The sequence below is a fragment of the Vicia villosa genome, linkage group LG1, assembly GCF_029867415.1.
Source record: "Vicia villosa cultivar HV-30 ecotype Madison, WI linkage group LG1, Vvil1.0, whole genome shotgun sequence".
Classification (NCBI taxonomy): Eukaryota; Viridiplantae; Streptophyta; class Magnoliopsida; order Fabales; family Fabaceae; genus Vicia; species Vicia villosa.
The window spans coordinates 66,235,874-66,251,417 of record NC_081180.1 but is presented as its reverse complement, the minus strand read 5'-3'; positions in this window follow the sequence as shown (position 1 = coordinate 66,251,417).

Below are 15,544 nucleotides of genomic sequence, written 5' to 3'. Positions count from 1 at the left end.
TTTAAATTTTTTATTTAAAATAACATTAAATTTAAGTAAAATTTTGAAATCTATAAAAACTATAACAAAATATTAAAAATTGGATTCATTATATTAAAGCAAGTAGCAACTTAAGTCTTAAACAATTGAATTAAAAAAAACTACGTCATTATGTCACGTGTATCAAACCAACATGTAAGAAGTGCCTTGGGAACAGTAATGTTTTTGTCAGCCGCTGTGCCATTTGTTTATTTTGTAATTATGCTATAACAATTATTATTTAATATATATATTTTTATTTACAAAGCCCATAAAATTAGATTTTGAAGCCCCATTAATTTTTAGGCCCTGGGCTACGGGCCTGCTTGCCCTGACCCAGGGCCGGCCCTGCAAATCAAGTTATGTTTTTATATAATTTAAATAACAATAAAGGTCATTTGGTCAATATAAATTGAAGATTATGGTTAACCTAAAAAGAGCTTATATTTCAGATTTAATATTCCTTTCATTTTTATTAACTCATTGCCTCTCTCTTCCCAAGTTACAGCAACGACGCTCTTTTCATCTCAGCTAATAAATTTGCAACAGAGCTCTTATTCTCGCAACATACAAATTCACTGAGCCTTATTCCTCTGTCAACCCGACCGCGGCGCTCTTTCTCTCTCAACAAACAAATTTTTAGTGTTGTTCTTCCTCTCTCAACAAACGAATCCGCAACGCATTCTTTCTCTCAAAGAAACATGACGTGATGCAGAAAACTCTCCTCTCTCAACAAGATTAGATATTCTTAAATGTTTTCTATTTCCGCCTTCTTCCCACTTATATTTAAAATGAAAGTGTTGAAGGACACAATATTGAAGTTTGTTTCGACGTTGATATATTGCTGAAATTTGTTTTGAGTCTTGGAAATTTCCTTTATTTTTGAACTAATTATGTTTTTCATTTTTGGTTTGTTTACAAAAATTTCTTCTATTTTTGTACATATTTTAATTTTCAATTTGGTTTGTTTTGTTATTAGCTTAAGTTTTTTATTGCTTAAACATGGCATAATCAGAAAGTCAGCAGAATTTGTTAGAAGCCAAGGAAGAGTGGGCAAAAGACTACGATGAATTTATAAATCAATAATATGTTGTTTAGAATATGAATTTGGATTGTAGTGCACAATTTGAAGAAATATGTTATAGTGCAGAATTTGACTCAAATTGTTGACAATTTGAGGGTCGGGTTTGTTTATGTGTACATTATCAAGGGAACTAATATATGGTATTTTTATGTATGAGTATGTAATGTTGATTTGTATGTTATATGTGCATGTATTAACCAAAATTTGAACAACATTAACCAACTTTGATTTTCTAATTTTGCTCTGTTTTGATGTTTGGGATTATATTAACTGTAACTCGGTGGGAGAACTGACTTTTAGTTTTTTCACAAAATAATGTTGCGGTAAGCTAGAGTCGCCACCGGCTTTTATTTTATCCAATTTTTGGAAAGGTAAAAAGAACAGGAAAGACCTTTTTTAAAAGACTTGGGTTCGGGGGATAAGTTATGAAAAGGGAAGGTGTTAGCACCCTTTTCATCCGTAGTTATCTACGGACTCTTAATTTGCTTAGCTCATTTTTGTTTTTGTTTGAAAAGCTTGAAAGCGTAGTGTGTATGTGTATTTTGAAAAAGAAGTGCCAATAGTAAGGCAAGACTTCACAATGATCCTTGTGTCAGTCCTCAAGGATGTATCCGAAGTGTTTTGAAATTTGTTTGAAAAAAAACAAGTGGTGTGAAAAGCATTTTTTTTATTGTTGAGCAAGCAAATTAGGAGTAACTTACCCTAATGTTTGGTCTTTCCTATACTTTCTTACTTTCTTTAGGGGATAGGACTAACCATACCATTTGTGGGTAGGTAGTCCTATCTATTGGATGTTTAAGGAACATCGAAGGGTCGTCCATGGTCATTGAAAGCAACAGATAGAGATACTTTAGCAATTTAGCGGGACTATCATCATTTTCCGAAGGGACTCCGAGGGACAAGATCTTTTACCGTAGGCAACTCCGAGGGACATTGAGGGACTAAGATCTTTTTATGATGATATTTTCTGAGGGTCATCGTTTGCTAAAGTACCTCTACATTCGAGGGACACGACCATTTTATCGAAAGGCAACCGAAAGGGGATACTTTAGAGGTGAGTGTGTGCAAGTGTGTTGTATTCAATTATTTTATTTATCTTTGATTTATAAGTGATCTAAACTGATTTTATCTTACCATACAATCCTAAGACATACATCTAAACAATTTATAACATACAGAAAGTAAAAGCAAAAAATAAATCCTAACTATTACAAGGCTTCGGGTGGGGGATTACAATAAAAATTGGGGAGTGCGAAAAAAAACCTAATTAAAGCTATTACAAAGTATGGGCGCCTATACAATCTTTCTAGGAAAATTAAATAACGACTAAAAATAAAATTCAAAAAAAGAAAAGTTTTGATGTTTGTATTTTTTAGAAGAAGATGCTTTTAGAATTAAAAGTAATTAAACTAATTATATCCTATATTAATTATTTAAAAGAAATAAATTAACCCAACATTAAAAACAAAAATTTACAAAAAAATCCTATAAATAAAGATTATATACTTTTAATTTAAAACTCTAATTAAACAAATTCACATTTTTACAAAATTAATTAATTTATTTACCAATTAATTAGAGAAATAAATAAAATTCAAATTTAATTAATCAACAAAACTAATCTAAAATTGTTAGTGTTTTTAATGATTTTTTATGAGTTAATATTTAGTTAAAATAAATTAATGAATTTAATTACATGAATAATTACAAGTTAAATCCTAATTATATACAAAATAAAAATCAAATTAAGGGAAAAAGGTTAGAAAAAACTGATAAAAAGGAATGTAGGAGGCCAAGATTAGAGCCCAGGTTCCTAAAGTGAATGGCTTCTCACGCATTCCAATTAATCTGCAGTGATTAATTGAAATAGCATTCCTACTCAAATGATAAATTGAAAAATAAGTCAGCAAATAGTAAATTCAGAATTGATTCAAAGTGGGGCCCTATGGTTATGCGCGAACCAATGAAAATTGGAGAGAGATACAAGTTTGGTTGACCGGCCAGTAACGTTGCTCCACGTGTGGTCAAGGGGTCAAACTTATTGTTCATCTCCTTCAACCTTTGGGGGCTGCAATTAGCTACGATTTGGGTATTATTTTGCTACGAAATTTGCTACAATTTTCTCGTAGCGAAATCTGGAAATTTGAATACCTGCAAAAAGTTTTTGTGAACTTCTAGAAGGACCTTTAATGTTTTGGCACCCATCTTTAAATTGAACCATTTCATGGTCTTTGATCAGTTCATTTTAATACACATTCTCCTATGTTTGTTCTTAAGCATTTCTTTGATTTTCTTTGTTTACTTTTATGTTTTATAATATTTTTCTAATTTAGTTTATTTTTGGTTTAATTTGATTTTCGCACTTTATTTTCAGCATTAGTAGTCTGCACTAAAATGATCATAAGTGGAGTTCCGGGAATCCAATTGAGGCGTTCTAGTAATCGCCAGAAAGCTAAGAGAAAGAGCTACAACTTTTGTGTTGAAGTCAAAGTCAGATTCGGAGCGCATATTTTCCATAATTTCGTTTGAAGCTGCAGCATTAGTTTTATTTAGTTTTGGATCGTTAGTTTTGGGCCTGGGTTATGTTTGTTTGACCTAGTTGGGTTATGACCCGAACTATTGTTTCTCCCATTTACCTAGGTCTGGCCGCTAATGTTCATTTTGATGTTTTTATTATTCAAGAAATTATGAGTCAAGCTGGTACGAATTCCATGGAGAACTAATTCCTTTGAGACAATTTGCTGTATTCAGGTTCCGACCTTGAGGTTATTATAATTATAATTCAGTTCTATTCCTTTCAATATTAATCTATGTCTCTTATTTGCTTAATTCGATTTGCATAGACTATATTGATTTAATTCGATTGGTTGTATGATCCTAACTATAGTCACGTTATCGTTTGCTTAATTCGTTATCGTGTCCGTTTAATTCATGTTTGCTTAATTCATGAAACTTAATCTCGTTTGCTTAATTCGGATAATAGGAACATACAACTTATACTATCAATTGCGCTTGTCAATGGATATTATGATCGAATAGGAATAGATAATCCGCTTAGGAGGTTGGAATTACAATAATCAATGATAGATAGGAATCGAATCAGCAAATTGTCGTTTTAGCTTATTTTATAATCACTTATTTTAATCTCTTATTTGCTCTATTGTTCATAAATCGATCTAAAACCATAAACCCCAATTTTATTTATGTTAGTTAATAACAAAACAAGAATCCTTGTGATACGACTCGAGTCATTGCCGCTATATTACGTTTTCAAAATAACTCATTTTGATCCGCGCGCGACAGCGGATCAAATTGGCGCCGTTGCCGGGGATTCTTGTCGTTATTAACTGATTTTAGAGTCTTAGGTTTAGTGTTCGTGCGTTTAGGCCATAGGTTCCTTGCGGTTTCGGCCATAACGCCTTTTTGAGTAAAAAAACGGTTTTTTTGGGAATTGAGTCTGATCGATAATTGGTTTTTTCCTACTGGGAGCAGAAAAATTGTGCGATCAATACTCCCTTACTCTAAATCGCCAAATTCGTCGTTTTTCTATTTTTAATGAATTTTTTACTGTTTTCATAGAGTCGAAAAAATCCAAAACAATTCCCTAAATTCTTATTTGTATTAATTAGATTAAATTTAGTGTTTTTATATTTTTATGAATTTATTTTAATCGTTTTTCTTCTTTCTATTTGTTTCTGCCTGTTTGGGATATAGTTGGTATTTCTGTGTTTGTTGATAACATGGCGGAACAAAGAACCTTAAGGCAGTTGGCTGCCCCTGATGCGAACTTATGCATTCAGTATCCTGATGTTGATGTACCTTTTGAATTGAAATATGGTTTAATACATTTGTTGCCTAGGTTTAATGATTTTGCAGGTGAGGATCCGCATAAGCATCTGAATGAATTTGAGGTTATGTGTTGTGCACCTTCCGAACCTTCACTAGAGGATATTGTCAAAGAAATGGCTGCAAATAATCTTCAGTATCAACAACAAATAGATTCTACTCTTCAGACTTTGCAAACACAAATTGGACAACTTGCCACTTTATTGAATGTCATGCAGCAAGCTCAAGGATCAAACCAACAACCCTTGGAAGAGCATTCTATTTTTCAAATATAGTTGCTTTCTGAAACTGTTGATGATACTTGTACTGATTTGCTTGCATATGATTTTCCATCACTGTCTGATTTTGATGATGTTTACTCATGTTCTAATTGTACTAACACTAATATTTGTGTTGTATGTGCTGAGATTGATGCTGCCTTGCAGATGTAACATCCCGAAAATTCTTATTTAATTAATTTAATCAAGTTTTAAATTAATTATGGGAAATTAACATTTTGTTGAATTATGTGGAAAAATAATAAAATGTTAAGTTATTGGGCCATGCGGTGGAATTAGTAGAGTGGGGGTGTAATTGTGTAAGAGTCCACTTCTAATTTTATGTTTTTCATAAAATAAAGGAAAACAAGAGGAGAGGGGAAAAATTAGAACGTGAAAACCAGAAGCTGTGAGAAGAGGAACTGAAGAACGTGAAGGAGAACCAAAGAGGAAGAGGAACCAATTCAAGAATTTGGCTAAGGTAAGGGGGGACTTATCTGATTATCATCTATTATCGGGTTAGGGGTTGATAATACTGAATAGATGTGGAATTCGGGTCGATTGAGTCATATGATAGGTTTAGGGATTGAGTCAATTGTATGATGTTTGATCTCTATGTTTGAATCTATGATGTCTGCGTTGTTATGGTTTCAATTGATGTGTAATTGGTGTATTGTGAGATGTATTTTGTGTTGTTTGTGCATTCTATTCCCCTAGGTTCGTACTGGTATGAATTGGGTAAGTTTGGAATGTGTAGAATGCTGTTTTCTGCAGGTTGGGGTTTCTGAAATTGCCGGTTCGCGCCGCGTGCAGAGGGTTGGCGCCGCGAACAGGTGGGCAGAATGCCAGGAAGTTGTGATACGCTCAGGTCGCGCCGTGTACCTGTGTTCGCGCCGTGAAGGCGTAACTTTTTCTCGCTTCGCGCCGCGTGTAGATGGTTGCGCCGCGAACAGCTTGGCAGAGAGCCAAGGAATTCTTGGATTGCTCAGTTCGCGCCGCGAACTGATGATGGCGCCGCGTGCTGTTGGTTTTTGAGATATTTTTGAAAGTTCAAAGATGCATAACTTTTTAACTGATGGTCCGTTTGATGCGCCGTTTCGAGCTAAACGAACCTTATAGGATAATCTATATGACGATGATTGAATGGTTTTTAGAATAATGAAAATACATGTATGCTATTCTTATTGAATATGATGATTGGTGCAAATACGTGTATGTTCTGTATATGATGATGATGGAATTGTGAATGAATGATGTTAATATATATGAACATACTTGAATGATGATGATGATGTTGATGATTGATGATGATGATGGAATAAGTATGTTGTATATGTTGCATTCATTCATGTTCATTGATGATACTGTATCCATAAGGGTGTGTTGGATCAGTGAAGGGCATGATTCCCATTGTGTGGAATCTGTGCTGGCAGGGCCGTATCTTGGACGATGTTGGATCGGTCATGGGTTATTCCCATTTGATGATGTTGGTACCACATGCATAGTGTCAGTTCATACATATGCATAATTTATAACATGATTGGATGTATTCCAGTGTTGTAAATGTTGATGATGTGTTGATTGTGGTTTGGCTTGTTGTGAATTTCTGTTTATGAAACAATTGGGTGAATGATGCAACTGTGATGTGTTATTTCTTTATAACCTTATAACATTTGTTAATTATGATGAGACTCACCCTTACATGTTGTCATTTTCAGATTGAGGATAGCGGTTGTTCGACTCGGTGAGGATTAGCTCATGAGTCAGTGTCTTAGTTAGCGTCAGGTGTCATGCTCTGATAGTTGTAACACTGGGGACGCGATTGTTTAGAGTTTATGATTATGACTCTAGTTATGTTTTTGATGTTTCGAAGGATAAGTTCTAAAGATGTTAAACTTAGTCCGTTTTTGATAAATTTCTGCGGTGTTAACATGAAACGTTTTAAGTTATGATGATTACCTCAGTGAATGCATGACATGACTGAATGATGTTTATTTATTATGAATTGTGGCACCCTTATTTCATGTACTCTGAATAATTGTTTTAAATTGCCGCGGGGTTAGTAAGGGGTGTTACACAGGGTAACATATCTACTACAGGTGAAGTTGTTATCGATGAAGTTGTTCATGCAACTGATACTCTTGACATCCTGGCTGCCCCAAGCACTCCTTCCATTGAGCAGCCACATACCCCTGAGCTGAAACCAATTCCTGAAAATCTTAAATATGCTTATTTAGAGATGAATGAAATGTTGTCGATTATAATTTCTTCTAACCTTGATTTTGATCAAGAAAATAAGATTTTGCAGGTTTTGAAGAAGCATAAGAAGGTGATTGGGTGGACTTTGACCGAAATTCTCGATATTAGCCATCTATGATTTTGCATAGGGTCTTAATTGAAGGGGAAGATGAAACAAAAGTTGTGACACAGCCCCTTAATCTTTTGATCTCTGATATTGTGGAAAAAAAGATCACGTGCCCATTCAACACTTTTACTTATCGAAGATTCTTCTTTGATCCTGGAATAAAAGGCGAAGGCACTAATAAAAATTTCAAGTTCAATGGGCATTACCCAAAGCTACTCCATGAGATCCCCACTTTGGAAGAAAAAAGTGTAGAATATATCTCTTTGAGAAAGGCTGCTTATGTGGTCACATATCCTCCTTGACTACTCGGGTGTGTTCTTTCCTTTCTCTCACTCTTATTTTATATTTATGTTCTTTTATTGAGGACAATGTATGTCTTAAGTGTGGGGGAGGGAATCATTTATTTGTTTTGTTTTCTTTCAATTTTTTTTTGTTTTTGTTTTGTTTTCAATTCTTAAAAAAAGTATATTTTTGAAAGTTTTAGGCTATAGATTAATTTGTGGTTAGTTGTGGAGACTTGGAAAAAGTTCACAAGATCGGTATCGTCTTAACACCGTAAGTCTTTTGCATATGGAAGTTAATTTGAATACTTATTATGACATAGCCTTGAATTATCATTCTCTAATAGCTCTTGAGTAGTTTATCTTTGCAGTCGGCACCATCTCACACATGCTCTACGTAAGGAGGCCGATGAAAATAAGTGAGTGATCCAAGTTTTGAAAAAAATAAAAAAAAAAAAGGAACGCACCTTCTAAGTTTGGTGACCCTCACCCGGTCACTTAACCCAACGGTTGTAAAACCTACAAAAAAAAGAGATTTCAAGTCCCGTTGTTAGTTGGTTCAGAGGTTTCTGGTACTGAACTTGGTAGGGTGGATTACGGTCCGATCCCCCGCAACTACAATTGGGGAATAAAAGGGGTATACTACTTAGGTACCAGAACCCCATGCAAAAAAGGATCAGAGTCACTAACCGGTAGTCTTACTATGAGTGTGTGGAGATAACGGGCTTAATGTGATTGCGCCATAATGAAAAAGAGTAAAAAGGAGGATGATTAAGTTAGGTTTTGGCATAATAACATTATTCGAAGTGGTTTGTGTGTTCAGGATGCTTACGACCACACAATTGCGGATTTTTGTTCCTACGATATCCTTAGTGTGCAAGATTAGTACCTATTGATGCAATCTTAACCGCAGAAGAGTTTGTAGCCCAGAATGAGTAAATATTGCTGGGTGTTTCTTTTGAGTTTTAATTTTATTTTGCTTGGAGTGCAAAAGTTCAAGTGTGGGGGAATTTGATCAGTGCATTTTAATGCACATTCTCCTATGTTTGTTCTTAAGCATTTCTTTGATTTTATTTGTTTACTTTGATGTTTTATAATGTTTTTCTAATTTAGTTTATTTTTGGTTTAATTTGATTTTCGCACTTTATTTTCAGCATTAGTAGTTTGCACTAAAATGATCATAAGTGGAGTTCCTGGAATCCAATTGAGGCGTTCTAGTAATCGCCGGAAAGCTAAGAGAAAGAGCTACAACTTTTGTGTTGAAGTCAAAGTCAGATTCAGAGCGCATATTTTCCATAATTTCGTTTGAAGCTGCAGCATTAGTTTTATTTAGTTTTGGATCGTTAGTTTTGGGTCTGGGTTATGCTTGTTTGACCCAGTTGGGTTATGACCCGAACTATTGTTTCTCCCATTTACCTAGGTCTGGCCGCTAATGTTCATTGTGACGTTTTTATTATTCAAGAAATTATGAGTCAAGCTGGTACGAATTCCATGGAGAACTAATTCCTTTGAGACAATTTGTTGTATTCAGGTTCCGACCTTGAGGTTATTATAATTATAATTCAGTTCTATTCCTTTCAATATTAATCTATGTCTCTTGTTTGCTTAATTCGATTTGCATAGACTATATTGATTTAATTCGATTGGTTGTATGATCTTAACTATAGTCACGTTATCGTTTGCTTAATTCGTTATCGTGTCCGTTTAATTCATGTTTGCTTAATTCATGAAACTTAATCCCGTTTGCTTAATTCGGATAATAGGAACATACAACTTATACTATCAATTGCGCTTGTCAATGGATATTATGATCGAATAGGAATAGATAATCCGCTTAGGAGGTTGGAATTACAATAATCAATGATAGATAGGAACCGAATCAGCAAATTGTCGTTTTAGCTTATTTTATAATCACTTATTTTAATCTCTTATTTGCTCTATTGTTTATAAATCGGTCTAAAACCATAAACCCCAATTTTATTTATATTAGTTAATAACAAAACAAGAATCCTTGTGATACGACTCGAGTCATTATCGCTATATTACGTTTTCAAAATAACTCGTTTTGATCCGCGCGGGACAGCGGATCAGTCTTAGGCCCAACATCAAAGTTGTATAGAATTGAATTTCCTCGAGAATTTTGGTTGGGGAATTTATGTTAAAGTATGTGAAAGTTATGGCTGGTCAAAGTTTAGTTGACTTTTGTCTAAAAAAACCCTAATTTAAGAACTTAGAGTTTTGCTGGTTTCTGAGATTTTCTTGATGAATCATGATAAATCCTTAATCAAATGATGAATGTGACTTCAAATGATTGATGTTGACAAAAAATCTTGACTTTTGACTGTATGTTGACCATAGTTGACTTTTTGGTCCAATACAACTGATCAAATTTGTGAGGCAAGACTTGAAACTTGTCATGGGGATACTCTGAGGAATATGGGACCCTAAAATGTCCACTTGAGGCTTTGGAGATCCAACTTCCCTTGAAGAAATCAAAATCCTAATTTGAGGTCCTTGTTATTTTAGGAGAAGTACGGATGTGCCCAATTCATATAAAGTCTTGAGCCACCAATGAGATTGTGAGTTTGAAGCAAATTGTATTGAATGTGGGAGGGCAAATTTGAGGGTGCAACATTAACTAAACTTTAAATGTCATTAACAAAATTCTTGCACTAATTTAATCAACTTTATTTTACTAATTTTTCATTATTTTGATGTCTGGGTCTATATTAACCAAACATTAAATATCATTAACCAACTTGTTGCACTGCATTAACTAAATCTGCTTTACCCATTTTTCTTTGTTTTGATGTATGGGTCTATTTTAACCAAACTTTAAACATCATTAACCAACTTCTTGCACTACATTAATCAAATTTATTTGCAATTTTTTTGTATTTTGATATTTGAATCTATATTAACCAGAGTAACGAACTTCTTGAATTGCACTAACCAACTTTGTTTACCATTTTTTTTGAAAAAGTAGAGAGAGAGAGAGAGGGGGGGGGAGTATGATAACACAAAAAATAATGAGAGAAAAAAATTCCATAAAAAAACCAGACCTCACTTCATATGTAAGCAAAGAGAGAGAATATTGTATGAATATTTAATTATTATCTTTTAGTACAAATGAGCAGAAGAGATACGGTGTAGTGTATGTTTGCAATGTCAATATAGTAAACAATAAGGGTCATTTGGTAAATATAAATTAACGGTTATGGTTAATCTAAAAAGAGCTTCTATTTTAGATTCACAATTCCTTTATCTCTCATCAACTCATCCCTTCTCTCACACCAAGTTACAGCAGCGACACACTTCTAAACAAATAAATCTGCAACGACGCTCTTCCTCTCTTTGTTGAGAATATAACAAGTGTGAGTGTGGATAATAGTCCCACATTGGAAATGCATGTGGTGACTTAAGCATATATAAGTGGGAGAACCCACTCACCTATCACCCTAAGGTTTATGGTGGAGAAGTGGTGTGTCTCCCACAAAGGTGTGTTACTCAAGTGGAATGTCCCGGAAATTAACAATGCTCCCGAACTCGACCCTCCCCCGATTGTTGAGCTAACAAATGGTATCATGAGTCTTTAGTTTGAGAAAGGGACCGACTTATTTGTATCGAAGGTATCTCCACATTGTCGTTGGTATGTGTTCTGCATGTGCATAGAGTGCCTCGTGTGTCCATCAGTGGTACAAGTGTAAGTGGAAGAGGAGTTTCAACTTGAGGGGGAGCATTGTGGACTCACACTTGAGGGCGAGTGGTGAGAATATAACAAGTTTGAGTGTGGATAATAGTCCCACATTGGAAATGAATGTGGTGACTTGAGCATATATAAGTAGGAGAACCCACTCACCTATCACCTTAAGGTTTTAGGTGGAGAAGTGGGGTGTCTCCCACAAAGGTGTGTTGCTCAAGCGGAATCTCCCGGAAATTAACAATGCTCCCGAACTCGACCCTCCCCTGATTGTTGCGCTAACACTCTTAACATATAATTTAACGGAGCCTGTTTCCTCTCTCAACGCGATCGCGACACTCTTCCTTTCTCAACAAACAAATTTGTAGTGGTGCTCTTCCTCTCTCAACAAACGAATTTGCAACGCATTCTTCCTCTCAACGAAACATGACGTGGTTAGAAAATTTTGCTCTCTCAACGAGGTTATATATTATTCATTGTTTTGCTTTCTACGTTCTTCCGACTTATATTTGAAATGGAAGAGTTGAAGTACATTGTGTTGAAGTTTGTTTCGACGTTGATGTATTGCTGAAATTTGTTTTAAGTCTTGGAAATTTCCTTTATTTTTGTACTAATTATGTTTTTCATTTTGGTTTGTTTTAAAATTTCTTTTATTTTTGTACATATTTTGATTTTCAATTTGGTTTATTTTGTTATCAACTTGAGTTCCTTATTGCTTAAACATGGCATAATCAGAAAGTCAACAGAATTTGTTAGAAGCCAAGGAAGCGTGGGCAAAAGTCTACGATGAATTTGTAAATCAATAATATGTTGTTTAAAATTTGAATTTGGATTGTAGTGCACAATTTGAAAAAATATGTTGTAGTGCAGAATTTCGCTCAATTTGTTGACAATTTGCGGGTCTAGTTTGGTTATGTATAAAATGTCAAGGAAACTAATATATGGTATTTGTATGTGTGCGGATGTAATGTTGATTTGCATGATGTATGTTCTCGTATTAACTAAAATTTTGAACAACAATAACCAACTTTGATTTACTTATTTTGCTCTGTTTTGATGTTTGGTTTTATATTAACCAAGCTTTAAATGTCATTATCAAAGTTCTTGCACTGTATTAACCAACCTTTCTTTACTACTTTTTTTTTTGCGTTTTGATGTTTGTGTCTATATTAACCAAACTTTAAACACCATTAACAAACTTCTTGCACTGCATTAACTAACTATGGTTTCCTAATTTTTCCTTGTCTGGATCTATTTTAACCATACTTTAAACATTATTAACCAACTTCTTGCACTGCATTAACCAACTTTATTTTCAATTTTCTGTGTTTTAATGTCTGAATCTATAGTAACCAAACTTTAAACCAAATTAACCAACTTCTTGAACAACATTAATCAACGTTGCTTTACAATCTTGTATTGAAAAGTTAATGAGAGAGAAAATGTGATAACAATGGAAAAGTAAAGATAGAGAAAAATTGCATAATAAAACCTGGCCCCACTTCATATGTTAACAAAGAGAGAAGATAATATGACTATTTAATTAATTTTTTAATACAAATGAGCATGAGATATAGTAAAACTATAACTAAACAGAAATGATATTTTGACACTAATTTTTACACTACACCATATATACTCATATTAAATACCCATTTTTATGTAATTTAGTTAACAATAAGGGTCATTGTTCAATATATATTAAGGGTTATGGTTAACCTAAAAAGAGCTTCTATTTCAGATTCATAATTCATTTGTCTCTCATTAACTTATTGGCTCTCTCTTCCCAAGTTACAGCAGCGACGCTCTTCTCATCTCAGCAAATAAATTTGTAGCGGAGCTCTTCCTCTCTCAACATACGGATTCATAAGGCCTTATTCCTCCATCAACCTGATTGCGACACTCTTCCTCTCTCAAGAAACAAATTTGTAATGGTGTTCTTCCTCTCTCAACAAATGAATTCGCAACGCATTCTTCCTCTCAAAGAAACAGACATGATGCATAAATATCTCCGCTCTTAACAAGGTTAGATATTCTTAATTGTTTTTCTTTCTGCCTTCTTTCCACTTATATTTGAAATGGAAGTGTTGAAGAACACAATGTTGAAGTTTGTTTCGAGTTGATATATTGTTGAAATTTGTTTTGAGTCTTGGAAATTTCCTTTATTTTTGTACTAATTCTATTTTTCACTTTGGTTTGTTTTCAAAATTTATTTTATATTTGTACATATTTTGATTTTTAATTTGGTTTGTTTTGATATCAGCTTAAGTTCTTTATTGCTTAAACATGACATAATCAGAAAGTCAATAGAATTTGTTAGAAGCCAAGGATGCAAGGGCAAAAGACTACGATGAATTTGTAAATCAATAATATGTTGTTTAGAATTTGAATTTGGATTGTAGTGCACAATTTGAAAAAATTTGTTGTAGTACCTAATTTGGTTCAATTTGTTGACAATACTCGGGTCTGGTTTGTTTATGTGTACATTGTCAAAGGAACTAATACATGGTATTTGTATATATTTATATGTAATGTTGATTTGTATGATGTATGTAGTTGTATTAACAAAATCTTAGAACAACATTAACCATTTTTGATTTACTAATTTTGCTCTGTTTTGACGTCCGGGTTTATATTAACCAAACTTTAAATGTCATTAATAAAGTTCTTGCACTGCATTAATCAACTTTACAATTTTCTGTGTTTTGATGTCTGGGTCTATATTAACCAAACTTCAAACGCCATTAACCAACTTCTTGCACTGCATTAACCAACTTTATTAGAAACTTTTCTATTTTTTGATGTTTGAATCTATATTAACCAAACTTTAATCCCAATTAACCAACTTCTTGAATTGCATTAACCAAGTTTGCTTTCCTAATTTTTCTTAAAAAATGTAAATAGAGAGAAAATGTGATAACAGTGGAAAAGTAAAGAGAAAGAAAAAATTGCTTAATAAAACCTAACCACACTTCATATATAAACTGCAAAGAGAGAGAAGATGGTATGACTATTTAATTATTTATTTAGTTCCAATGAACAAGAGAGATACGATGTAGTGTATATTTGCAGTGTCAATAAAGAAAAACTGTGACTAAACATAAATGATATTTTGACACTAATTTTTATACTACACTGTATATACTCTTATTAAATACCTGCTTTTATGTAATCAAGTTAACAATAAGGGTAATTTGGTCAATATAAAATGAGGGTTATGGCTAACCTAAAAAGAGCTTCTATTTTAGATTCGTAATTTCTCTCTCTCTCTCTCTCTCTCTCTCTCTCTCTCTCTCTCTCTCGTCAAATTACAACAGCGACACTCTTCTCATATCAATAAATAAATTTGCAGCGACGCTCTTCCTTTCATAACTTACACATTGATGGAGCATTCTTCCTCTCTCGAATTGACTGTGGCGCTCTTCCTCTTTCAACAAACAAATTTATAGTGGTGCTCTTCCTCTCTCAATAAATGAATTCGCAAATTTTTCTTCCTTTCAACGAAACACGGCGGGGTGCAGAAAACTCTCCTCTCTCAACAAGGTTAGATATTCTTCATTGTTTTTATTTCTGCCTTCTTCCCACTTATATTTGAAATGGAAGTGTTGATGGACACAATGTTGAAGTTTGTTTCAATGTTGATACTCTTCATTGTTTTACAATGATGAACATAATAAAGTTTACTATCATTTAGAGACATTATTATTACGTTCTTGGTTTCAAAATCTATCTCAAACCTTCTCTTTTTCTCTTTGGTCCAAAGGGAATCATGTTTATCTACTACTTCATTATTTACTTGTTAAGTGGGGATAAATATACCATTGACTATTGCTTCCCACAATTCATGATTTATAATTTGAAGAAAAATTCTAAACCTAATTTGCCAAATATCAATTATACTTTTATTGAAAAATGGTGGTGCGTTTAGAAAAGATCTCTTGTCGGAAGTCATCTTCCTCTTGAGACGATTAGTTCTTAAATATGAGTTAGACT